Raw genomic sequence first — 27,803 nt, forward strand, 5'->3', positions numbered from 1 at the left:
CTATTTTTCCTCATTATCTATTCTCTCTCATTTCTCCCATATCTTTACCAACATTTCATCATGCATTTGTAAGGGAAAAGAGGTTGCACCCCCACCCATCTCAAACCAGTCTTTATGTGATCTTCATATACTCACACCTTTCCTTAGAAAACCTGAATTTGTTTAGGAGAGTCATAATCCTTATCTACACTAATAGTTTTCACAACATATTCTCACTGTTTCTATTGCTTCTTCTGATACACAGACACAGAGGAACAAAGGAAGATCTCCTGCTTTTGTAACACACCTGTGCAGCTGAATATCAGAAGAGACTGAACTTCTTTAAATAACCACTCCTCACACATATAGAGGTACAGAATGTTTCTTTGAAAATTTCTTTGAAAAAGTACCTGAAAAGAAAAATTTCAACTTAAGAGTCAAAGGCATAAATGACTCAACTTCCCCAACAACTAACAAGAACATCATTTTCACAGTCAGCAATACAGACTAATAACACTTTGCTTGACCACAGTTCTTTGCCTAGGAGTAGTAAAAATACTGGTAATAAAACATAAAAGTATCCAAAGATTACAAGAAAGTGGCAGCTCCAAAAGTGCAAAATTTTGAACTACTTTAGAAGTCCTACATATTGAAATATACTTTGGCAATCAAACCTAACTTTTAGAAATACATAAAGAGGGAATACAAAGCTTATAAAAATGAGCAGCTTGAATAATTCTTCTAAAAAACAAGCATTACAAGGCAACATTTACAAAAATGTACTGTTACAAAAATGATACAGAACATTATGAACAACACATGACAATTCACTTAACCCAATGAGATTGGCACAATTTAAACCATTGCCCAAAGAAAAAAGATTTCTAGAGGATATGGTTGGGGCGACACTAAAATGATTCAAAATTGCATCTACTGTGAACCAGCAACCCGGCAGGAAAAAAATATCTTCTCATTTCTTTTAATTTACCAGATTATTTCTCCCCATGCTGGTGCTACACACTAGCAAGAAAAATGAAGTCTTTGTTTCCAGTTTTCCTTTTATTTACAGTTCTGTGCCTCCCAGAGCTCAGAGCCTCACACAATGAAAACTGCCACTGAAACATTGCGACATCATGTCAAATCACACAGTTACTTCCACATCACGTCCAACTGTGGAAAACCAGAGCTCTCTCCTATAAAAGAACAGCTGATATGTTGCATATGGTATTTCATTTTTTATATTTTTTCTTTACTGTTTTTTTCAATCCTATTTAATAACCCAGCTGCCAGTCACCATGCCAGTAACCAGTTTCACTCAGTAGGCAGTTCCTGCCTAACATCAGGATTTAAAACGGACCCTCCTGCAATCTATCCCTCAATTCAGAGCATCTCAACTTTTGCAAACAAATAAGTGCAAAGATCAGCCCAAATCATTTACCACTTCGCCAACTGGCTCCTCATTCCTCAGGCTGAAATCCTTGGCAGTTTGGCAGAGATGCTCGTGTCTGCCTTCCAGCTGCCTGCTGGGATGAGCAATATTTACCGTCTTGCTCTTCAATCAGAGGCAACAAATAACAGCATGAGTTAAAAGGGGACCAATTCCATTCCTGCAGGAGTATTTGAACTACTGTCTTCAGGGAAAAAATTCAAACAGCCTCCCACGTACTCACCAAAACTCAGTGTTAAGAGCAGCTTTAATCTTTTAGATGCAACAGTGAAAATCTGCAGCCACTTCAGAGGAGAAGCAGTCAGCAGTCTAACAGTGAGTGTCTTCTCCAGAGCCCACCTGCTGGCAGCACACAAACCTGCTCTGCCATGAGTTTCCTTGCTGGAAAACTGTTTAGCATTTCAATGCTGGAACATAATAATGTAAGTCACTCTATTTAAAGCATGGTTTCATTTCAGATTAAAAGGGGGAAAAATCATTTTACATTTTGCAATTACAGTCCTAAATTTTACGTTCATATGTGATCATTTAGCATTAGATATGACAGGCCTTAGTGCTTAAAAAAATATTATAAATTCATCCTGCACAACTCAGCCTGTGAGGTAAGTTATACACCATCTATCAGACAAACAGCAATTCCAATCATATTTAGTGTAATTTAAACACCACTCAATTTTTCAACTGCATTAGCTATAGACAATTTATACAGTTTTCTCATTAAAATGTACCATCTATTCTAACTACATATAATGAAGGTTTCTGGCTAACACCAGATGACAAATGTAAACTAAAACTACAAGAATATCTAATTAATAAGAACTGGAAAACAATAAAATCAACTTCAGTTTGCCTTACTCTTTTACTAAAACAGGCACTTTTTAAAAATTAAAACACTGGAGAGAAGTAAAGATTAAATTTACTGTGTCACAAGATTTTACTTATACAGTATACTTATAATAGCCAACAAATTGAAACTTGAAAAAAAAACTGAAAAAGTCTATGTATTTTAGACCTTCTCACTACGTGTCTCCAAAAGGTACAAAACAGGTCTGCTTTTAAAGATCAAGATGATAACATCATACATACATGATAGATCATACACTTTCCCCATATTTCAATAAAAATAAGAAAAAAAACCTCTAAATATTTAGATTTCTTAATTTAAAAGTGATATTTACCTTAAAAAATGTAGTCAAATGTAGCAGCCATTGAAAAAGTTGTGCATTTTGGTTATTATGGGGCTTTATTTCAAGTAGCAAATCCACTTTAAAAAAATATCCTCAGTTTTCAACAAAAATACTGGATGCCACAGTTCATGGCTTACATTTGCTGTATCAACATTTGCCTAAAACAGCCCAAAACATGTTATACTATTCCTATTTTAGATAATTGTAGTAACTCTTAACAGCATGAGATGCTAACAGATTTCAAACAAGAAGCACAAAACCTCTGAATTTTAACAGTTGGGACTATTAGTAGCACCAAAAAATGCTACTTCTCTGATCACTTAAACAAGATTTGACAGGATGTTGAACATCACGCTCTAAAATGATGCATACACACTGAATTTTAGCAAGCATCATACTACAGAATTTTTACAACTAGGATGCTAATGTACACAATTGGTTAATTCAACTCTTTCTACTCCACATGATAAGGCTTTCTACACTTAACTTCCAGATTTCACTAATTAGCCCAAAGTAAAGCATTGAGCTCTGTGGGGATATCATGCTTATTAACAATCAGTTCAAGGATAGCTAGACTTCAAAAGAAGCATCATGCTAAAGAAAAAAAAAGTCCTACTGGTGTACTTGGTAGAAAACCAGGCAGAAGAAAGCTATAAAATACCACAAATCTCAGGAAACATTCATTATAAAGTGAAATTCAACAACAAAATTTTAAAAAACATGAAGCAATTAAACAGAAGTTTGATTTTATTCTAATATGCACTATAACATAGAAAACCTAATGTTGAAACTATAGTTACTATACTTCACTCACAGGATGCTCTGTGGTGATTTAGTATGCACTTCTCTAAGCTTTTATCCATCTCAGCAGAGCAAACTGAAACACACATGTATCTAAGGTTTTAAAAGCTGCATTATAAGATCGCATAATGCAAGTAATTAAGGACTGCACATGAAAAAGACTAAAGACAATACTCTATGCTAGTTTAATTACATCTTTCTGAAGTGAATACTCAACTGTGTATTACTAAAGCTGCATACATACAGCTAGAATAAGGAAAAGACCATTTTTTGTTTACTGAATGCATAATAAAAATACTTAAATATTAATTTAAAAGAAAAAATCACAAACACAGCATGCTACACAGGTAAACTAGTTTATGCTAAAAAAAATCTGATTTATATTCCTGTAATCTACAGGGAAATTGTAACCAATTTTGCCAAGATTTGTCTAGGTTCTTTTAATATTCCGTTTGGGAATACAAAAATTTCATTGGGAAATTTCTATTCATTCCATTTTGTCAGTAAAATGATTTGCATTCCAACAAGTGTGTAGATACAATCTTTAAAAACTAATTTATGAGTAAGCAACCTTAATTTCTTGTATTACAGAGTTGAAGAGCAACACAGATAATTTTAATAATACCACACAATATTCTAGTGCAAACGCCATCACTATGCAGTACTTCCGTGTTTGAGATTTCTTATCATACCCACAAAGTGGGTATGATCTAAATGTGTTAGAAACCAAATGTTTTGTAAGTGCACAAATGATACATGCTCATTTCATTTAAAAAAAAAGAGATATGCAGGGAAAGAAAAAAACACAATAGAGAACAGACCTGCATCACTCATTACTTAAAAAAATTATTTTTTAAAAGTCAAATTAGGCCTCAAAATACAGTTATATATATCATGTCCAAAAAACAGCTCTGCTTACTGCTACTAGCTAACTCATAGCCATGCAAGTCCACTACTGAAATCAGAAATCTGTAATTTCCATAAGAAACCATAGAATCACAGAATGCTTTGGGTTACAGGAGACCTTCAAGATCACTTACCTACAACCCTTTTGCCAAGGGCAGGGACACCTTCCAGTAGACCAGATTGCTCACAGCCCCATCCCAACCTGTCCCTGAACGCTTCCAGGGCTGGGTCATCTGCAGCTTTTCTGGGCAACCCATTCCAGTGTCTCACCTCCCTCACAGTAGAGAATTTTTCCTAATATCTAATGTAAATTAACCTTCTTCCACTCTGAAGCCACTCCCCCACGTCCTATCACTCCACATCCTTGTAAAAAGTCCCTCTCCAGCTCTCTTGCAGGCTCCCTTCAGGTACTGGAAGGTTGCTCTAAGGTCTCCCTGGAGCCATCTCTTCTTCAGAGTGAACAACTACAATTCTCTCAGCTTGTCTTTATAGGAAAGGTCTTTTAGCCCTCTGATCATAAAAAAAATAAATACCTGCTTGTGTAAAACAGTACTACTTTTAATCCTTGTCTCAGGTATGGTAATTTTCTGCTAAAAGTTTAGCATGAAACAAATCATATTTAATGCATTGAATAAATGAAAAATAATTTGCTTTGGCAAGCCTTCTGTAAATTACAACAACTGACTTACCTAGTTTCCCAAGCTAGAGAACTGCATTATTTCTACTTTAGGCTACATGGATGATTCCTCATTCCAATATCTAAATGAAGCACAGAATGATTTCTGACTCCCCTTAATCTTAGGTACCAAGTAAATAAGCAGTGGACAATTTTTTTTAAAGGAAAAAAATATTATTATATTAATTTCACAGATCAAGGACGAAAGACTAACTCAAGCTCTCTGGAAGACATAACTACAGCATCTAAAATGTTATTGCTTCTATTTTCTACTCCACTTTCCTGCTGAAGATTACAGTCCATTTGGCAAGGACAATAGGAAAAAACCCCATATGCTAGCTTATGAGCAGGCACAGTTCATAACCTGCCCATTAGCCTAAGCTGACTTTATCAGTAACCTTCAGCAGAAGACAGATAACAGTTGGAATTGCTACAGATAAACCTATCAAAGATCATGATTCAGCACAAAATGATCTGCCCAATGTCATATATTCAGCTTAAGAGCTGGAACTTAACAGCAGCTTACAGTCATAACTAAAAGACAGCTCTCATTAACGCACTTTATTACTGAGGGCAAAAAATGAAGTTCCTGAATTCATCTCATAAATTTCAGGTTTTTTCTGAGTGCTTCCTGTCCTTCCTTCTTTTCTAAAATGTCCAACTCTATCCAAGCCTACAAAGAGATAGAAAATCTCCACAGCTTACTAAGAATATTCTCTCTTGCAATATAGAATTTTTTAAAATTCACATACTGTAATATTTTCATATGGCTGAGCTGGGAAGGAACCTTGACCACAGGAACCTGAACTGAAAAAATATTTCTAGATTTGGTCTAGAACACTGATGCAAGCCCATCTCTTTCAGCAAATTCAGCTGGAGTTTACTCTTTTACCCATTGTAGTATGCTTATTTTGCTTTCTTTTAAAATTCATCAGAGATACCTTGCATATGTAACACTGGGTGAACACATAATACACTGATCAATATTTATGAATGTATGAATACAATGGTTACTAAATATAGCAGTATACTGATGGTGTTGCTGTGCCTTCATCTTCACTTACAGGCTGAAGTGAAAACAACTTCCCAGTACAAGCTATCATTTGTTCAAAAGGAAACGAGTGTCATCCTTCCTCTGAAAACATGCTATTTTCACAGCTTGCTACACTTATTGCAGTGGACAGTAGGATAAGCTACTCAGGTAAGAAACTTGAGCAGAGAAGGCAAAAACAAATGAGTGGTGTGTAAAATGCATGATGACTACAGGAGACTGTCTTGTGAATCAGATTCAATCAACTCCTTGATCCACTCAAATGTACTTGTTGAGAATTACAGGCCTGTCTGCTGGAAACAGGATCTAAATGATAATCCAATTCACTGAATACACTGAATTTCAGAAAGTACTTTTGTATCATAATATAATCTTTGCACTAACAGGTCAGACTTCAATTGAAAAAAAAAAAAAAACAAGTAAAAAGAAACACAAAGAAAAACTGGGGAAACTAATAAAAGATTATTTGCTGTCACTTTTCTCCACAAAAACTTCCACATGTTTGGATTGCCTCTTATATAAAGAATTATAATTTGCCATAAGTTTATCCACCACGTGAATGACTGTTAAGAAACCAAAACATTCTTATTGATGATAACTTATTAGCCTTTTCCACAGTTGTTTACAGAATGTGTACACTGAAACTAATTTTCAGTATCTTCACTTCACTTATATACCTACAGAAAACAAGAAATACTAATTTTGCAACAAGAGAAATTAGTACTTAATACTTTCCAACTACTACTAAAGTTATACATTTTTAAGAGCCACATTTAAATTACATATAAACACGTAACACAGACCTGAAATCCTGAAGGATCCAGTGGTTCTCTTCTTATTTATACCAATGAAGACTACTATTAAATCTATTTTACAGGCTTCTTCATCTACATATTTATTTATAAATAAGACCAGTCCATTCAAGATGAAGGCAGCAATTTGCCTCATCAATCAATGCTGCACCCGAAAATAATTTAGGGGCAGGAACTTCAGGATAGCTCATTACTTCTGTCCCAGTAATTTCCAAAATAATCTGTGAGTCAGAAATATTACTAAAAGGAGCAATTTCTACAGTAGCTTGGAATCCTAAGCTCTACCTGTCTGACACATCAGGTTTTCATAAATGAAAGATTTCTCCTCCACATCTGTCAATGAATATTTAATCTCACATTATTTGATACTATCCAGTGTTGAGTTTTAAAAGGTTTATAGTAAAATGATCTTAAATCAATTTTAAGTATTGAAACTACAAATTCTTTTGGAATACAAACAATACTGATAACAAATACAAATCACCTTTAAAACAAACAAGATGGTAAAGGAACTCAAAGTGCACATGGCACTGACTTGTTCACCTAGCCAGCACACTGACAGTTTTCCCTTCCACCTTCTCTTTGAGTTGATGAAATAGACTGATCTTCATCTGAGAAATCCAGGTTCATCTTAGCACCAACAGTCATCCATTGAAAATTTGTTTTCTTAAAATTGTGCCCTCTAAGGTCACTGAGATGCTTTTTAAGAAGCAAGAACAATAAAAAGCTCAACATTTTCAAATTAAAAAAAAAAAAATTCTTACTGTGAGTCAAAACCTGCTTAACATACAAGGAATTTTGGAAACATTTAACCTACAATTACATCTCAGTCTACAGATGACCTTTAGCTATGGCTAAAGACTTTTGTGCCCAATGAAAAATGTCACTTTTTACTGACTTTGTATCTATTCCAATACTATTATAGCATAATTTTAGCATGCTGCACCAATGGCACTTAAAATGCTCACCATATTGACCATTTGAAGCAATTTCACTTTTGAGAAATTAAGGAGAAAAGACCACCCTTCATGCTGATTTGGAGGCATCTGTTGTAAAATAATACTAAATGTAGCTGATCTTCTTGAATCTGAGATGCATAGCAGCCCTGGTAGTTGTTTTACTCCCTTCTCCATTTTCTACTGACCTTTTGCAACTGACTCAAATAACTGTGTTTCTTCTCCTGCCATGGCCTGCACCAGAGTAGAAGTGACTTAGGGCTCTTCAGCCTGTAGCTGGGTGGACAGTGCCCACTTCCCACAAACAAGAGCAGAAAAGTCTACAGCCCGACATAGAGAATAAAAGGTCTATGTATTTTGGGAAGTACTCAAGACTGGGTAGGGGGTTTTTGCTGTTGTAATTTTAATTGACTGTCCTATTTTAAGGGGAGCTTTTTGTTTTTGAAGATAAAACAACTTCTGAAGAAATCCTCAAAGTAATCATTTCACTCTAGAGAGGATTGCATACTGTGAATACCAGTGAACACCAGTGAACTAGTCTTCTGCAGTTCAGGACTAGTTTCACTCAGCTGTGAAGAGGCAGGATTTCAGACACTTACTATTTTTCAGAGCTACCTGCAGTGGACCCCTGTGGAATACCAGTCACTGGGAAACCAAAATCACAGTTCATGTATGTGATCAGAGCTGCAGTATCTAGCATCTTAACAGTCACGTCTTTGCCAGTCTACCAAAAGACAGTAAGAATATAAACACAATTGGGCCGGAGGGAAAAGAATTGATGTTGCCCCACCAACAGTAAAAACAGATTTCTGCAGAAGAGTCTTATGGGACACATACACTTGCTGCTGCAAAAAATATGCCTAAAATTAGTTTCAGAAACTAGCATTTAAATTAAGATCTCTCACAAGTAATTGTCATGGAAAGCAAACTGAATTTCAACAAGAGCAAGTGTGAGGCGAAGATTCCATTAATAAACCTTATCATTAAATCTACTATGATTAAGTCTACACTCACAAAGGCTACTCCTTATTAACAGATCTTTCTCATCGTAGCAATGTATTAGCTTAAGAGATAGATGAACAGCTTATTTTTACTGTTAAAATGCTGGAGGCTAAATTTAGTTTTTGACAGTGACAGCAGCTCTGATGTGCCTTGGTGGCACATTTCATTGCTATGTTATCTCTACAAACTGGAAAATCCAAACACTGAAAGCACACACAGGAAAATGCTGGTGGATATGCTTAGCATTTAACAGTCTTGTCTATTCAAGGATGATTCACTTCAGAGAAGCTTCCAGCACAATGTCACTTGGAATAAGAATTTCTCCTAATTTTGTCAGCCTTGGACTAAGCAGCATCCAAAGCAGAGCAGTGATGTAAGCTAGACTCCAATGTCTTGGGTCCCACCTCCAGACAAGAACAGGCTGGGCCATGCACTGGTAATAACCTTGGCAGCACTCTCCTGTGCTTCCAGCACTGCCAATACTAATGAAACAAAACCAGACGCAAGAGGTTCCTTAGAAACTTTGTGTTAATGCTGCCTGGCTGGAACTATCTCTAATGCTTGTACTAATTATCCCTGAGTAGATTAGACCACAGAGTGCCAAGCCAGTCCAGCAGTCCTTTCTGTGCACACTGTGCTGGGTGGCTGCATTTCCAAATTCAAAATTATATTAAATGGTTCACACCAACAGAAATTGCAACAAAGCCATGAGTTTAAAAATCATTATAGCTACATTAAGACAATCATCGCTGATGCACCGTGATTACAAGAGATTAAAAATACATAAACTCAAGGAATACATAAAAGTAATTCACATATATAAAAAATAATCAAGTGATAGATTAAAAAGTAGAAGGCAAGCAGTAAAACACACCCATGAAAACCCTAGTTTTCCATTTTATTTGAAGTATTGCACAGAGTAAATGGAGAATGTGCAAAGGGAACAAAGGGATGGTTTCTACACACCAGTAGTTCAGCTTTGTAGTGCCAACATTTTATATGGCCCTTTACAGGCTCTTTTATTCCCTCATGTGCATGCATCAAGTAGAACAGTTATTCTTCATTAGAGCCATGATGAGTATGTACTTGTACTTCTCAATAATACTACGTTTGTAGCGCCTCAGTTGTTCTCTCTCCTTGGAGGTAGAAGACTGAGGTTCTACTTTACTTTTTCAAAAAAGAAACCCAGTAATATTACACTGCTCAGCGATTCTTCTCAAATACAGATTTACTAAGCTTTCAAACATTTTGTGCAGTAACATAAAGCACACAAAATTTAATCTTTTTTCTTTTCTGCCACTTAGAAAGAAGCTACTTGAATAGGAAAAAGGCTAGATAGTTTGCAAGGTCATATGAAAAACTGAAGTCCACATACATCTCAATGTACTTTGATATTAGTATTTGGTACTAGTATTAAGGGAATAACAGTAAACTAAAATTAGTGCTTTTGTTATTTTTTCCTTCAAATTTAATAGCAGTCATATAATGCCCACAGGATCACAGAGATACAGTGCACCTGAACATAATATTCAAAGTTACATATGCTTCTAATGCTGCCATTTTAAAAGCAATTTAACTTGTAAAACAACCCCTTTATTTATGATTTGCCAAATATTAGTTTCTTTCAAAACAATAATGCTCCGACATCTGAAAGCTTATCCCAAGAGGTACTATTTTCTCATAAAAACAGAAGTCAGAAACAAACAACTTTCTCCTAAATTAATCTCATCTTTACATGAGGAAAATGAGAAGAGAAATATCACAGCTAAGCCAACACAAAAAACAACATGTTATGTTCCCCATCTGATAGTCAAAAAGTGAGGAAAACCACACTTAGAGCCATGGTTAATTAAGTGCTTCCTAGACAAAATATGCAATCAGAATCATTTTATCTCATCAAATTATTCACTGTGGATACAACAAAAGAGACTAGGAAAAAAAAAAGAAAAAAGGTTCTATTTCCATAAAAAAGCATCATTCATACCTGCAATACATGATCCAACACGGCATGAGCTCTAACCACCAAACCACAGACGTCTTGGCATGGATTTCCTCTAACCTCTACTGGAGCACTGAAAGCGATGACAAAACAATTCTCTGGCTCAATGACCCCAGCACTCGCCTGGGATGTGAACAGTTGGGTTTTAATCCTTTTTCCAGTGAATATTTTATTTTCACAGAGCGGAACAACTTCAGTTGTTCCCCTTTAGAAAGGGGGCCAAAAGTCTACATAATTAAGCCACTACAATCACTGGTACCAATCTTCACAGCACATTAAATATGAACCAAAGGCTGACTTACCTTAATTAAGGTGATTCACTTAATGCAGATTTAAGCCATACTGACAAAATGACAAAGCAGAGAAAACATGGGACTTCTACATCCAGTACAATTTTTTTCAATGTTTTTTTGAAAACATTGTATGCAAAGACAAACAAAAATCAGACAGATCAAGCACAAAATATCTGTTAGCCCTCAATCTAAACAGCTAGCCAACATTCCTAGGTCCTTGCTGACTCACCTTCATTAGAAAGACAAAATGAAATTCAAAATAATACTTACCAAGAATATTCATAAAATCATGATTTTATCCAAAACTAACACGACCAAGAAACAGCATCCTTTGCAATTTGTTGGTGCTATCAGAAATTACTGTGCTCCCTAGAGTGTCATCTATTGCCTTGGTGGTTCATGCAAAGCTCTGATGCATTTCTTCCTTCTTGTTAACACTCTCTCAAAAATTCCATTTCTCTTCAGGCATGCACCAATGACCTAGCTCTGCTATTTATGGTCAATTTTATCAGTCTTCATAGAGTAGTCTTCCCTGTTCCAGACTTATGCTGCTTAAGCAGCAGCTTTATTGTTTCAGCTACCAAAGGAACACTAAGACCAGTGTCCCCCTAATGAAGGATATCTACTGCACTTACTGATTTTTACCAGATCTGTTTTTATGGAAGCCATTAACACTCTTCTGTATTCCAACAGAATATTTTCCAATGTATATTTTAATAGCTAAGTTCAAAACTGCAATTTTATTTCTATAGTTACAAGATCTTGAAAAATATAAACATAGCGAGTGTTTACGTAAGACCACTTTGGACAGCTTTCATCCATTAAATTTTATATGCTGAACAGACAAAAGAAATCTGCAAGAAGTATTCTTGTTTCACAACACAGAACAAATCAAATGCTATTTCATGCACCAAGTACCTCTACTAAGATATTCAAATTCATTTATCCTAAATAAAAATCAACGACCTTGTCCAAAAAGAAAGCACATTTTGGCATCTAATGGTATGTTCAGCCTAAATTTCAATAATTAGAATCCACACCCAAAACCAGACCTCTCTGGTAATGACAAAGCTCCAACAATTTGGTGTTAAGTTTGGTCTTCTTTTGCAAAAGCAAAGGGTTTTCCTTAAGTTAAAAAAGCCACATCTCACAAAAATTTCATTGCCTTTACTTCCTCCCCAAACATGAAGCATGCAGAAAGAATATGAATCTCACGTTTTAAACATATTTATGCATTCAAGTCTAGAGAACTAGTGCATAACTTGATTTTGGTTTATATGAAATCTTAAAAATTTTTACTTATGTTCTAGTTTTGAGCACCAGAAGTACTTGACTTCCCAAGAATTAGATGGTGTTCCCAGGAAGATGCAGGGTGCTAGCCTTACAGTGCAAATAGCAGTAGTTAGAAGATAGAGCAAGATATTTCCTAAATGAAATTGCAGCCATCGTCCAGATCTGAGGGTTAAGATATCTGTTTAAGCACAAGGAAGAGTTCTCTGACATCACAAGGTATCTTACACAATCAAAACTTACTAATTCCTGAGAGCAACAACTTGAAGGTTGGCTTGAAACACAGAATGTGGAATACCGGAACACTTTGTTTTCCATTTACAATTGGTGAGACTATGCTGTGGTTACTGCATACTGGGCTAAAAGGTTTTTCAAGCTGTAAGACATGCCTGACTACAATGACCAAGTTAGTGTGGTTTGATTCAGATAAATTACCTTGAACTTCAAACCTCCCACGTGCAACTGGCTTCAATCTGACAGTATCTAAGTGAAGCAGCACTGAAATCCCTTGTAAGAAGAAGAAAAATTTCATACATTCAGAGATTTCTTCCAGGGACTGTACCTCTGAAGATTGGAAGTCCATATCTTCCATGACTGCAAGTACAAAACTGTCTCTAAAATAATTTTATTTCTTTTTTAACCATTTCTAATATAAGCTCTTACTGTGAACTGAGCAGTACACTACAGACAAAAATATACACCCACCTAGGCAACCACAGCCTACAAACCCCAAGAAAACAGGCACAAACTTCATCTACCTATCTATCTCAGTAACTCATGTAACTCCCAACAACATCAAAAAATAAGGAACTGTGTGGTAGAGCCTAACTGCACACATTTCAAAATCTCTAAAAGGAATAAGGATGCCACATTACATAAAGTTTTACTCAGAGAATATTTTAAAAATGGCACTTTTTACGTAAAATTCTGATTGCTGCAGGGAAAAAACAGAACAAATGCTTCCTGACACGTGAGCTAGTTTAACTCATACCCCCAGTTTCCTTGGATTCTTTTAAAGAAAACTCAGAAAATTTGAAACCAGTATCATACTTCAAAACAAAAAAGTCTATCAAACACTATACATGCAATTAGGAATATTCTTTATTTAACTGTTTAAGACATAGTACTTAGTATTTTATTTTTAAATGGAAAACCCACACCACCTGTGTATGGACTGCAGAGGATAATCAGTTTCTCTTCTAAACCATTTAAAATAAATTTTTATGTCTTCCATGCTGTTCTATTAAATGGTAGGGTGATAAAAAACAAACAGGAAAGCATAAATGACATCAGTTCCTGTTGCAAGCAACACAATTCTGAATTGAATATATGAAAAAGTATGATTTCCTGAGAAAAGAGCATAAACCCACAACAGGAGCTGAAGTTTCCTTGACCCTAATGTTTCTTTCTGGGTCCAGAGGTTTCAGTACAAGAAGATAAACATTTATTGAAATTTTAAACTACCTTGGGAACCCATTTCCAGAAACAGCCCACTAGTTATTCTAGTTCTGCACTGAAAATCCAATTCCCTTATTAGTTAAAGTAAACCAAATCTCCCTTACAGAAACCAATATATTTTGAAACCATAGTTCTGGAAAGATAGTTCTTTTAAAAGTATGGCAGAAAGGTGAGCTGCTCCAAGAGACTGAAAACATACTGAAAACATTCCATTGTTTTTCTTGGAGAACATGTACCATAAAATCCATTTGTCTTATAATCACGACTGAATTCAAAATAATAGATGGTGACCATGCTCTGTAATGCCAGCATGGTGTTTAAATCCTTATTTTCATTTATTACTAACTGAAGGAATAGACAAAGGACTTAGGAAATATGGAAGTAAGATGAAAGAAAATGCCATCAAATCAAAACAGGCACAGATTATGTTTATTTTTTCTTCATTCTTTGAGAATCTTTTTGAATTTCCCATCAATTCCTAGGACACTACCCCCCCCCTTTTTGTATGTTCTTTTTGAGTTCGTTTCATGAAATATAGAATTTGCAGCTTTATTGGTTCTATAAGAACAATAAGAATATATTATTAGTAGTAAAATAGACATTTTCAGAATCCTGTGAAGAATCTTAAAGTCCTTGAGGGAGATGGCAGAAGTAATCTTCAAAGCTCTGAATGGAAGTTCTTTGACCATTTTGTAACTGTACTAGTCTAAATGTCACATAATATATGACCCACTATTACAAAATAAACAATGAAAAATAAAATACACAGTATTGAAATACACACACATACGGAAGGAAACGAGATGGCATGTGAGTCAACACATTTACATTTCTTTCTCACCTCTTGTCTAGCCAACACCTCCATAGCAACTTTTCTATTTTGGTGCTCTCCAAACCCTTCTTCAAACATCAAGCTACCTCTTCAGCTTGCTCCTGCAGCACTTCCCCCTCACCAAGTCTCTAATTCAATTCCAGTGAGCCAAGAGTCATTTGCTTGATCCCATTTCCTCTCTAGTATTTTATCTAATTGGTTTATTGCTATGTTCCAAGCCTACCACCACAGTTTGTTTTCTTTCAGAACCACTGTTCCTCTTCCTCCCTTATCACTTGACCATTTGGGTCTTTATCACCCATCATATTGAAATTTCTCTGCTTTTCAGCCATCTCCTCCCAGAAGCCTTCTCCCTCTCTTTCAATGAGATAAGTGATTGCTTTCATGCCTCAAGCAGAGATGTGTGTTCAGCTCTTCTGCCACCCTCTCCAACTCCTGGACTTGCTTTGAATCCTACATCGGAACAAGTTCTCCAGGGAAGTGGTAGAATCACCATTCCTGGAAGTGTTCAAAAAATAAGTAGATGTGGCACTTCATTATATGGTTTAGTGGTCATAGTGATATTCAGTCAAAAGTTTGACTTGATGATCTTGGAGGACTTTTCTAACATTAACGATTCTATGATCCACTTCCTCTGTTCCTACTCTGGCGCTGTGTGAACATGTCTGGCAGGAATCCTCCTGTTAGGCTGAATTCTTCCACTACATATGGCTCTTTTTAAATTCCTCCAATTCCACTACCTCAGGAGTTATGCCCAGAAAACAGATACAGCTTTAGCTCAGTAGTGTTAGAAGAGTGAAAACTGAACAGAAGCAATATGCAGACTGCAGTGGTGGCCATGGCCACACTATCAACATAATCTTCTTTGTGGTCTTTAAATTCTAGACCCTTGATTGCCTGAAAGATTTGCAAAAATAGCTTGTGAAACAACCATAAGAAGATTTTAATCTGCATATGCACAATAGCAAGGAAACAAAACTGCTATTTTTGTCTACCTTACTCTATATTTAAAATTTAACCTTATTTTATTGAGTTGCAAACCAGGAATTAATGCATTTTTTAAAAAATCCCTTATTCACTCTTCCTCCCCTCAAACAAAATGATAGTCATTTCAACTTTTTCCTCAAGTGGTATGTACTAGTGGTTATGCATTTGCTGAATGGAAATTCAGATCAGCATTTCTCAACTTTAAAATCTATCTGTCTTCTGCAAGATTATCTATTCATCTGCTTATTGACTATCCCTGCCCTGCTTAGTCCCAAGACCTAAGAGGATTACACCGAACCTGGTGGCAAGGCTGAAGGCTTGTTAACTTAATAAGGCTGTGGATTTAAAACTGTGTTAAATTAAACAGGTTTTGAAAATGGCTTAAGTCTGCTAGAGTGGATAAGATTTAAGAGTCTCCTTTCTTTATCTAGCTCCTGAGAAAGACCATGTGAGATAGAAGGGCACTGGCACACATGAACAAGTGAAGGTCCACGAGACATTGATTTTCTTTTAGCAAGCTCTTAGCTTCAGAATAAAAGCTTCTTCACTACTCAGAGGCACTTTACCACAGTGCAGTGAACTCAACTTTACTGGATTTGTTTAAAATAAGCTTCTAGAACAGCTATGCCCTATATATGCCAACTCAGATTGTCATCTGATTATCCTTGACTATTTTCCATTTTAACACTTTTAAAAGTCAGAAGTGCTTAATTCTTACCCATTTTTAATACAAATAAAACAAAGACTATAATCTAAAGGGCTAAGATAGCATACCAAAAAAGAATAATTGAAGAGACATGCTTCAAATTATTCAGTATTGATGTTCTGTCACCCCTGTGCAAGTAAGACTACGTTCCTTCTCTTGGGTTCAGCAGCTTGACAGTCTGGAGGAAATGCATACTTTTGTCTTTAATCAGAGCTTTCAAAAGCTTGTCTTGTAGAACTGTGGTTCACACAAGGTAAAACAGTGGTTCAGTTCTTTAAAAAGCTTTCAATGCACATGTATATTTTGAAAGCTTAGATGCTGAAAAGAGAAAGTCAAGAGAGGTAATATGCAATCTTTCCTTTACAAGAAGAGGAAAGCAGAGTTATCTCATCTTTCTGCAACACTAATGCCATGAAATAAAATCAGTTTTATTTACAAAGAAATGCTAAGACTGAGGAGCACTTCAGGTGTGACGAAATCCAACAGGACACTTGATGCCAGGCTTATCTTCTGAACAGCACTGGCAGCAGTCCTCCACTTCAGAGAGGAGGAGAATGTTATCTGTATTAATATTTAAACAACACTGAAATGCTTACCTTTGATCAAAATGCATTTATGATTAATAGCATACTTCCCAGCTAGAAACTAGAAAATTATACTTTGCACATTTACAGAATATAAAAATGGACTATCTAAAATTTGACTCTGAAAAATCAAGAAAGGTAGAAAGAACAGGTAAACACCAGAACAGAGCTTTTAGTTCAATTAAAAACAAACAAAACCCAAACAGAATTCACACCATATTCAAAAAATGAGATGTGGAAGGCCAAGCATATGAGCAATATTTCAAACAGAATTCCTGTGTTAGAGGGATGGTGCACAACAGAATCTTGTCCTCATTTGTAGGAGATCAGACACATCCTTGCAGGTTCTGGCTTTTTAATACTTGAAAATTTAAGTGCTTATGCTGGGGGAGGGAGGGGCAGGGGGTAGAGGAGTTTAATCTAGAGCAAAATAAGAGGGGAACAAAGACCTAGACAAGATATTACTTAAAATTCTTAAGTGTTTATACTCTTACACTACAAAAACTTTATTTGGACAATAAATCTCATACTGGGAGCCACAAGTGCAAAATGAGATCCACAACCCTAAGCTTCTAAGGGTACAGCAGATTGCTCATAAACACACCACAGCTGACTTTGATGTACCTAGCAGGCTCAGATTCTGAGACACTTTGGGCAACAGTGTCCATAAATGAAACATTGACTTCTGTGTTTCACTCTTCCTTCAACTGGAGAATCCAAATCTGCAGGTTTCCAGGCAACATTGAATGACATTTTAAAGATACATATATAAGCATCACATGTCTAAAGAATTAAAAATACTGGACTTGATTTCCCTCTTTGGAGTGATTTCCCTTCTCTCCAGAGCATGTTTCTGAGTCCCAACAATTTCCTGACATTTTAGAGGATGCAAATGTGAAAACAGACTTAACCAATTGCCAGTGTGCTGACCAGCTGGGGTTCTGCACCCAAACTGCATGGCAACTCTGGCAATATCCATGGGAAAGGGATGAGGTGCTCAGTGCAGCAAAGCTCTAAGCTCCCAGCGTTCAGCTTGACTGCCAAAGGACAGTTCTATCATCTTCCCCTCTACACCTAAGAGAGATAAGGAGTGCAGAAAGAGCACTTGGGTGCGTGACCATCCCACCTCAGGACCACTTGCTTTCTAAAACTAATCCAGCTCACCTCACAGTAGCAATTCTCAGTCCAAAAAAAAAACAAACCCAAAAACCTGCTCTCCAAAAAGACTCTGATTTAGTGATGTGAAAAGTGAAGGATTTGATCCAGTTCAACTGACTCAAGAATTCACTGCTGATTTTCCAAGTTTTAGACAAGTTTTTCTGTCTAACACAGAGGGACCAAGCTTGAAGGGGGAAGGGGAACCAGCTGAGCTAACTGGAAACAGGCCCAAGAATTGTAAGCGTAAGATAGGGGTGAACTCAGTTGCCCAGATGAGGTGCATGTATACCAATGCACGCAGTTTGGGCAATAAACAAGAAGAGCTGGAGGCCATGGTACAACTGCAAAGCTATGATGTAGTTGCCATCACGGAAACGTGGTGGGATGACTCATATAACTGGAGTACTACATTGGCTGGATACAGACTCTTCAGGAGAGATAGAAAAGGAAGAAGAGGAGGTGGCGTAGCTCTTTATGTTAAGCAAACCTTCGATGCCATTGAAATTGAAACAAAGGAAGAAGGTGTTGAATGTTTATGGATAAGAATCAAGGGGAAGGCCAACAACGCAGACATCATATTGGGAGTCTGTTATCGTCCACCCGATCAAGAAGAAGAAGTAGACGATTTATTCTATAAGCAGTTGTGCAATGTTTCTAGATCATCAACCCTTGTTCTTGTTGGTGATTTTAATCTACCAGATATCTGCTGGGAATTTAATACAGCAGTAAAGAGGCAATCCAGAAAATTCTTAGAATCTATGGAAGATAACTTTTTGTTACAGCTGGTAGATGAACCCACCAGGGAAGGGCCTACATTAGATCTGTTATTTACAAATAGGGATGGGCTGGTGGGAGATGTGAGGGTTGGAGGTCGTTTGGGGCAGAGTGACCATGAATTAATAGAGTTTTCAATACTTGGCGATATTAGGAAGAGCACCAGTATAACTCGTACATTGGATTTCCGGAGGGCGGACTTTGGCCTGTTTAAGAGATTAATTCAGAGCGTCCCTTGGGAAGCTGCTCTTAAAAATAAAGGAGTTCAGGAAGGGTGGGCTTACTTCAAGGCAGAGATCTTGAGGGCGCAGGAACAAACCATTCCTGTATCCCGAAAGATCAGTCAACGGGGCAAACGTCCAGCCTGGCTGGGAAAGGAGATCTTGGAGGAGCTTAGGAATAAAAAGAGGACATATCAGAGTTGGAAAAAGGGTCAGGTCTCCAAGGAAGTATTCAAGAGGGCTGCTAGAGTATGCAGGAAAAAAATTAAGGAGGCCAAAGCTCAATTTGAACTCAGGATAGCGACTGTTGTTAAGGATAATAAAAAATGTTTTTATAAATATATTAATAGTAGGAAGAAAGGTAGGACCAGCCTTTGTTCCTTACTGGACAAAGGTGGGAAGTTAGTATTTGCAGACGAAGAGAAGGCAGAAGTGTTCAATGCCTATTTTGCCTCGGTTTTTAATGGGAAGATGACTTGCCCTCAAGACTCCCATCCGTCTAGGCTGGTCGTTGGTTTTAGGGAACAGAATGGCCCCCACATTATCCAAGAGGAGGCTGCTATAGAACTATTGAAATCCTTGGATATTCATAAATCCATGGGACCAGATGGGATCCACCCTAGGGTAATGAGAGAGCTGGCAAATGAGATTGCAAAGCCACTCTCTATCATTTACCAACAGTCATGGATCACTGGTGAGGTTCCGGATGACTGGAAGCTGGCCAATGTGATACCCATTCACAAAAAGGGTGCAAAGGAAGATCCTGGCAATTATAGACCAGTCAGCCTGACCTCTATACCTGGCAAAATAATGGAACAGTTTATATTACGTGCCATCATGCAAAATTTGCAGGACGGCCAGGGTATCAGACCCAGCCAGCACGGATTTAGGAGGGGTAGATCATGTCTGACTAACCTGATCACCTTTTATGACCAGGTAACCCGGCTATTGGATGCAGGGAAGGCTGTAGATGTTGTTTTTCTGGATTTCAGCAAGGCCTTCGACACTGTTTCCCATAGCATACTCCTGGACAAACTCGCTGGCCGTGGTCTGGATAGGAATACCCTTTGCTGGGTTCAGAACTGGCTGGATGGCCGGGCCCAGAGAGTGGTGGTGAATGGTGTCACATCCAGCTGGCGACCAGTCACCAGTGGTGTCCCTCAGGGGTCTGTGTTGGGGCCAGTTTTGTTCAACATTTTTATTGATGATATGGATGAGGGCTTAGAGTCTTTTATTAGTAAATTCGCTGATGACACTAAATTGGGAAAGAGTGTAGATCTGCTAGAGGGGTGTAGGGCTCTCCAGAGAGATTTGGAAAGGTTAGATGCATGGGCAGAATCAAACGGGATGAACTTCAATAAGTCCAAGTGCCGAGTACTGCACTTCGGCCACAATAACCCCCTGTACCGATACAAGCTAGGGACGGAGTGGCTGGATAGTGCCCAGGTGGAAAGGGACCTGGGGGTGCTGGTTGACAGTCGATTAAATATGAGCCAGCAGTGTGCCCAGGTAGCCAAGAGGGCCAATGCCATCCTGGCCAGTATCAGAAATGGAGTGGCCAGCAGGAGCAGAGAGGTCATTCTTCCCCTGTACTCGGCACTGGTGAGGCCTCACTTGGAGTACTGTATCCAGTTCTGGGCCCCTCACTTTAGGAGGGACATCGAGTTACTTGAGCGTGTCCAGAGGAGGGCAACGAGACTAATAAGGGGCTTGGAGCACAAGCCATACGAAGAGCGACTGAGGGAGCTGGGGTTGTTCAGCCTGGAGAAAAGGAGACTCAGGGGCGACCTCATCGCTCTCTACAACTTCCTGAAGGGTGCCTGTGGTGAGCTGGGGGTCGGCCTCTTTCTCCGGGCAATAACAGATAGAACAAGAGGACACAGTCTCAAGTTGCGTCAAGCGAGATGTAAGTTAGAATTAAGAAGCAAATATTTCACAGTAAGAGTGGTCAGATACTGGAATCATTTACCCAGTGAGGTGGTGGAGTCATCATCCCTTGAAGAATTCAAAAAAAGACTGGATGTGGCACTTGCTGCCATGATCTAGTGAACAGTTAGAACATCGACTGGACTTGATGATCTTATAGGTCTCTTCCAGTCTTGAACTTCTGTGATTCTGTGATTCTGTGACCAACAGGAAATGAGGTTTAACAGATGCACACTTTTCCTCTGTCAAGGCAGTAACAAGGTGTATGCATGAACAGGGCTGACCAGTTGATATTTCAGCTTTAATTACTGAGACCCACTCTTGCCCACACTAGCATGAGGATATAGTCAGTGATTTAAAGGAGAAGAAGAAAAAGAAAAAGCAAAAAGAAAGAATAATCCCAGGAGGCTAGGCAATACAGTAATATTAACTTACACTTTATGCTCTTCATGTATTTGGCAGATCTTAGTTGAATATACTACAAGGTTGTACATAATCCACATACCTCAATAGAAAATTTTCTTTCTTATTGTTTATTTTTTGTTCCTTATGTCTGACACAGTCATGGACAAATGGGACACAAGAGGTAAGAAAACTAGATGTTTTCTTTTTCTTGGAAGTGGTACAGTAAAATCAGAGGCAGGAGATTGTTTGAATAAAGAACAACAATGGAGCCAAAGAAAAGACCAAGGAAGGTGTTAAGCATATCATAGGGAGAAGGCCAAATGCACTGCAAGGGGAAGTTCACCAAAAGAAAGACAAACAACTGATCATAACAAGTTTCCAGTTTTATTATCACAGCTGCAGTTAAAAGCTTTCTGTTTTCTGCAGTTCCTATCCATGCACTAAACACTGAAGTTCCATTAAAAACCATTTCACTCAGTTAAAGGAGAGGGGAGAAGGATTTCTAGCTGATGCCATCCCAACCAGCTCTTCATACCGTGCATGATGCCACCAAATGCATTGCAGAAAGCCAGACACTACGCACAGAGACACACAGCACTACTGACTGACTTTTCTAACCAGATCCTGGATGCCCTATGTAAAACAATTTTGTTGGTATTTGATTTTTTTGCTAATATGAGAAAAAAATTCAAGGATTTTTATTCTCTCGAAAAAAATGCTTCCCTTCACAAGCCCATTAAAAGTAACGGCTTGAGATTTCCATTTTTATGCAAAAGTTTAAATTTTCTGAATGATCAAAGCTTTTCGAGCAGAGCAACTCACTGGTCACATTAAAGGGGAGGAAAAAAAGATACCATTTCATGTAGGTGGTTTTAAACAAATCTACATAAATGGAGGAATATTAAATTGGAAAATGAAGGGAAATAGAGACAGCTCTCTCTTCCACATGAAGACAAAAAATAAAAGCTTGTAAACAAATTAAAGAGGGATTTCAGATTTCAGTATCACATGTAAATAATGTGGACTTTTTAGTTTATCGATCAGTTTACTTCAAAACCTAATTGTTTTCTAAAAAAGGAGATTACACTAGTTTGACCGCTATTTTATCAAGCAGATTAATGTTAATTGGCAGGTTCAAGATAGCTATGCAGGTTCAAAGTATGGAATTAAACATTTCTGCATTATCAACACAATTTACACTGGATATTCTCTTCTTCTTCTTTTCAAAACAGACTCAAATCTACACACCAGTGTGCCAGTTAGATGCAGATTTCCCTAGCTGAAGGGTGGACTGTGACTTCCGCAGACGTTTCAAGTGTCTGGCTTTTCCTCATTGAGGTATTCATGTGACTTCCTATTAAACATCCAAACAAAATTAAATCCTTTTAACAATGTGACACTAAGCATTGCACCGTCTTTGAGACAGGAAATGGATTATGAACAGTTCTCCAGTAATGTGGAAGTCAATGATTTAGAGTTAACAGCAGGATATACTGACCTCAACTGAGACTGTGGAACCATTGTAAAACAACTACAGATACATCCAATATTTTAAAAAAGTCAGTGTCTGCCCCGGAGAGCATAAAGTCTAAATAGTGAGTCACACAAAGAAAGTACTATCAGTCATATCTGCAGATGGGAAACAGAGGCACAAAGAGCTTTGAGTGACTATGTGCAAGGTCATAAAGGATGTCTGTAGCAAAGCCAGGAACTGAGCCCGGAAGCTCTCAGTGCCTTTGGATACAGAGACAGTTCTTCCTTTTGCTTATCCTCCTTCTCTACCTAATTATTTATCTCTGAAAGGGAACATACAAACACCAGAACAGTCAGTCTCTTTTCTTTCATATTTATGATCTCCATTAAATTTTCTCTAGTTTCACATAGGATACAACAGTGTTACACAGAACTAATTAAAACTGTACAAGAAACTGTAAACATAAAAGCAGAATCTGGTATGTCAGCAAGCATGACACGAAACAAAAGCATGCGTATATGATTTGAAAAGACTTCACAAAATATTTTCTAATGATCACTCCAGAGCACGAATAGGTGTCTATCTCCAGATTCTCAAATATTACCTGGGAAATTCCCCCCCCCATTCCTTCTTCTTTCCCCAGATTTATATGCTGAGCATGATGCCATATGTTATGGAATAACCTTTTGGTTGGGGGGGGTCAGCTCAAAATCAGGTACCATCAAGAAATGATTCTCCAGCCTATGATCACAAATAACAGTCATGAAGCCAACTGCATTAGCCACTGTTTTTTGCATATTTCTACAACTGCTTTTTCCTTTAAATGGGTATACTTGACAATCTGATCTATTATGACAATGGGAGCCTCCTCTAAGAGTACTCGTCCAGCAGACTTTTACTGATACAATTCTTTGTATCATTGTATTCCACTAACTCTTGTTCCAACATGATTTAAACATCTGTTCCAATCTACACCTGTTGCTATGCATGGCGATCCCCCTATTTATTTACAATAATGTAATAAAGTTATTGATCCATGAATGCACATTCTTCATCCTATTGTTATCTTCTAGTCTAAAAGGTTTCTTTGGATATTTAAGTTCTGCCAGGATCTTCATAGTCCAGCAAGCACCATCACTACAAAAGCAGCAGTTGTTTTGTCTCCTGTCAGATTTTTGCAACATGCTCAACAGCCAAATTGTGAGAGGTGCACTCTGAGCTCTCCTCTCCAGGGTGCTTAGGATAAAAGAAAATGGATTGCTTACATCATCCATTGAGTCTGAGAGAGAAGCCCAACCTGCTTAAATCCACACAGACCAGAAGGTGGCCCACTGTCCCTATTGCCCCAAGATGTGTGGCAAGGTCAAACACCACAGCTTCGGGTGGAAAACCTGCTCCATTTATTTTCCCTTCTGCCATTACAACTGTTTCAGCAGTTCCCAGGCAAGCCTACTGGATCACAAATGACAACTGCTGCAGCAGTAGAGATACAGGAATTTAAAATTTTAGTATTGCTTTCCTTGTTAAACAACCATGAAAATGGATGCATGGATTTACATGACACAGCAAGAATTAGCAGAAACTCATGAAACAATGTCCTGTTAGTGGGTCCTTCTTTCCTCTTCAGTGTAAAAGAATTTATCGCAAACAACTCAGATGCTCAGATACTAGTGGCTCTAGCCCCCTTTAACACCTAAAGGAGCATTTTCCAATAGTCTGTAATGATTCTTTTCCCTCATTTCAAGTCGACTTCACCGAGAACACTATCTCCAGAGTTTCTAGGGGCTTTCCAGAATAAAAATAACCAAAAAGAGGAAAGCTTCAGGACTTTCACATTGCACTGTAACATTTCTTGATAAGATTTTCCACTGACATACAGTGGAATATATTCAAATTGGATGTGTGACCATCCCATCTCAGGACCACTTGCTTACAACATTACACCATCAATTCTTACTCAGCATAGGCATCAACTGCATCAGGAATGCCCAACTTTTGAGCTATTCATGCTTTTCTCTTGTTAATGGAGGTCATTTGTATTCTTCTTTTAGCTCTTCCTGCCTATATTGGTCCACAAAATAGCTGAAAACCTTATTACAAAATATTTCCAACAGTGATGAGGTTTCAGACTAGACAACTCTCCTCTAGGTTCTGTGGAAAAGAAACCCCAACTTCAGAAAGTTGGTCTATAAACAAACTAGAAGGAGACTTGGTATGTCTTAGGCAAATACAAATTCCAAGGAAAAGTTAAGCATGGATCATCTTAAATCTGTCCAGGAGAGAACAGCTCTCCAACATCCAGCAACCCACGCACACAGCAACATGTAAGACTCCTGCAGTAAGCATATCCTTGTAGAACTGCCATAAGGAACTTAGGATAATTCTTGTTTGACATACTCTGTGAAAATGAAAAAACTAGTAACATGAGCAAAAACATAAAAGGATGGACCCTAACATTTTTGAATGCTCTTTTGAAGGAAACAAGGCTCATGTGATCATGCAGTCCCTCAGCAGCCCAACTTGCTCCTGATGACCAGCTGCAAGCAGATTTGACAGCAGGCTGGGGCTCTTCCAAGCTGTCAACCTACCTGAAGGTTTTCACTTGAAAACAAGTAGAAAAGCATTAAATTTGCATCTTTACCAGAGAGGAAGCTGCAGTATGTATATAACTGTTGTCCCTGGCAAGCTGGCTGCCTGGGACAGAACTGCTGGGCACACAGCAAACACAAGTTTCCCATCAGGTGCAGTCTGACCAGTACCAGAGAAAGGCACAGGAGGCTTTGTACATCAAAACAGCAGGGGGACAAAATAGGTTAACAACTTGCACAGAGAAATTGCCATTGTTACAGGAGTGAAAGCTTAGAGAGGTTACAGAAATAAGTTACTCTAGTGGGGGACATACTAGGCACAAGATTTGTTAATCCCCACCACCCACCCTGCTCCATTAGTTTTAAGACTCAAGGAACCATTTGTTTGTTTATTGCCATGTGTCACCACATACATACAGAGAATGCAATATAGTGTGCAATTACAGGGCTGGCCACTCCATAGTCATTGACACAGTTCAGGAAATCACACTGCAGTACACGCTGTATTAACCTTTTCTGAAAATTATGGCATTCTCTGAAAGGGCATTTATGAGCTTAGTATTACTTCAGGGTATAAGCAGAATGTTTATGACTTGACAGACTTCATCCACATTCACTTCATTTAATATAACAGCAACTTTCATTTACTAGTTCCCCTTCAGCAAAATTAGTTTAGGAAATCTGACTCTGCCACTCATCTAGAAACAGATTTTCCTCATCAATTCCCAGGGAGGAACTGTATTTGCAAGCATCTTTATGTTAGAGTTAGCAAAACAAACAGGGCATTCATTTCAACACTGTCCATTAAAGTGGCATTTTGCTTTCTGGACTGTTTTTTTTTTTTTTCCAAACCACTTTTCATATAGAAAACAGAAAAGTAGTTCATATCTCCACCTTCTTACCCATCAAAGTTGGTTCATGTTCTTAAAGGTACTGGCTTCCTAGTAAAAAAGGCTCTGGACAAAGTGGACAAATGATGACATCATCATCTTTCCCTGTCTCCCAAAGGAAAGAAGGCACAAGAATGCCTGTGAAACTCCAAAACTAAAGATGGAATAAGACTTACTGTAGAACACTAAAAACTATCACTGATATACAATGAGTATCGGTTACTGCATGAGGAATGCATGTGGTCACAGTTTTAGTGGCACACAGTACAGGATAAGCTGAAGCAACCTTCCATGTGTTATCACTTTCTACTCTGCACAACATCTGGAAATGCAAATGTTGCAAACAGGATATTATAGAACATTAAAAAAAAAAGAGATAAAATATTCAATATTCAAGTTATTTTGTCTAACAAGGCTTTGAGAAACTCTGAAGTGCAGTCTTTCGTGCACAGCACCATACTGGAAACCTTTTTGGAGGAGAAGCGGTCTCTGAAAATACAGTTATTTACAGAGGTCAACACAAAAATATATAAACAAATTATAAGGGTTTTTTGTTTTAAGTTGAAGAGCATTTGCAAATGCAAGGTATCATGATAAACACCTTAAAGTTCTGGAGAAGACCAGACTGGTTTTGATATTCCTGATGCTTCTTTGTATTACTTTTTAAGGATTCTACGTTCTGGAAAGAAAACTCACCAAAACCACAAAAACAAACCACTAACAGAAAAACCCCACAGATCACCTTCTCACCAATTAATGTATATACAAAACAAAACTCATTAGCAGGAAGTGAGTTGATAATTATAATTTCCATTTTCTAAAGTAAAGAACCAACGAGATCTCTAGCAAGCAGAGAAAGCAATATCAACTAGTGGAAAATCAACTGTATTTTAAATCCTTATGTTAGAGGATAAACTTAAAAGGTGTATCCAAGATCTTCTGGAGAGATTCCAATCATGTCAAGTACATCTGAGGAAAATCAGTGTTAGGCTTCCTTCACTGGGTAAGTAAACTAAATAATTTAGATACCCTTCAAAATAAAGACTAGTCCTGCCAAAAATAGGTTCAAGTCCTCTTCTTGAAGCTCCTTAAGACATTTCATAAAAATCTAATAAACTCCACAAGACAGAAACCACCTAAACCGTTCAGAAACTTCACTTCATACACAGGAACTCAAAGAAACTGGGCAGCAAAACCTTTCAGAGAAGCTGTCTTGCTTAGTCGTTAGATAAAACAGAGCAAGGTCTGTCATCTCATAAAATTACATTCCCTGACACAGGTTCTAGAATGAATAATCATAAATGAGGCTACTGAGTGTTGATTATAAGGTATGACAGAGTCTACAGGTTGCATAGCTCTTAGGAAGGAACTGGAGTATATAAAGAAGGCAATGTCTTCCCA

At 37.7% G+C, this 27,803-nt stretch overlaps 1 protein-coding gene across 3 annotated transcripts in view; it reads right to left on the reverse strand.

Annotated features, from left to right (window-relative positions):
* SH3RF1 (SH3 domain containing ring finger 1) overlaps positions 1-27,803 on the reverse strand; it is an 88,180-nt gene that overhangs the window by 57,860 nt on the left and 2,517 nt on the right. The gene's annotated exons all lie outside the window — the stretch shown is intronic.

Source organism: Ammospiza nelsoni, chromosome 4 (genome assembly GCF_027579445.1).
Source record: "Ammospiza nelsoni isolate bAmmNel1 chromosome 4, bAmmNel1.pri, whole genome shotgun sequence".
NCBI lineage: Eukaryota > Metazoa > Chordata > Aves > Passeriformes > Passerellidae > Ammospiza > Ammospiza nelsoni.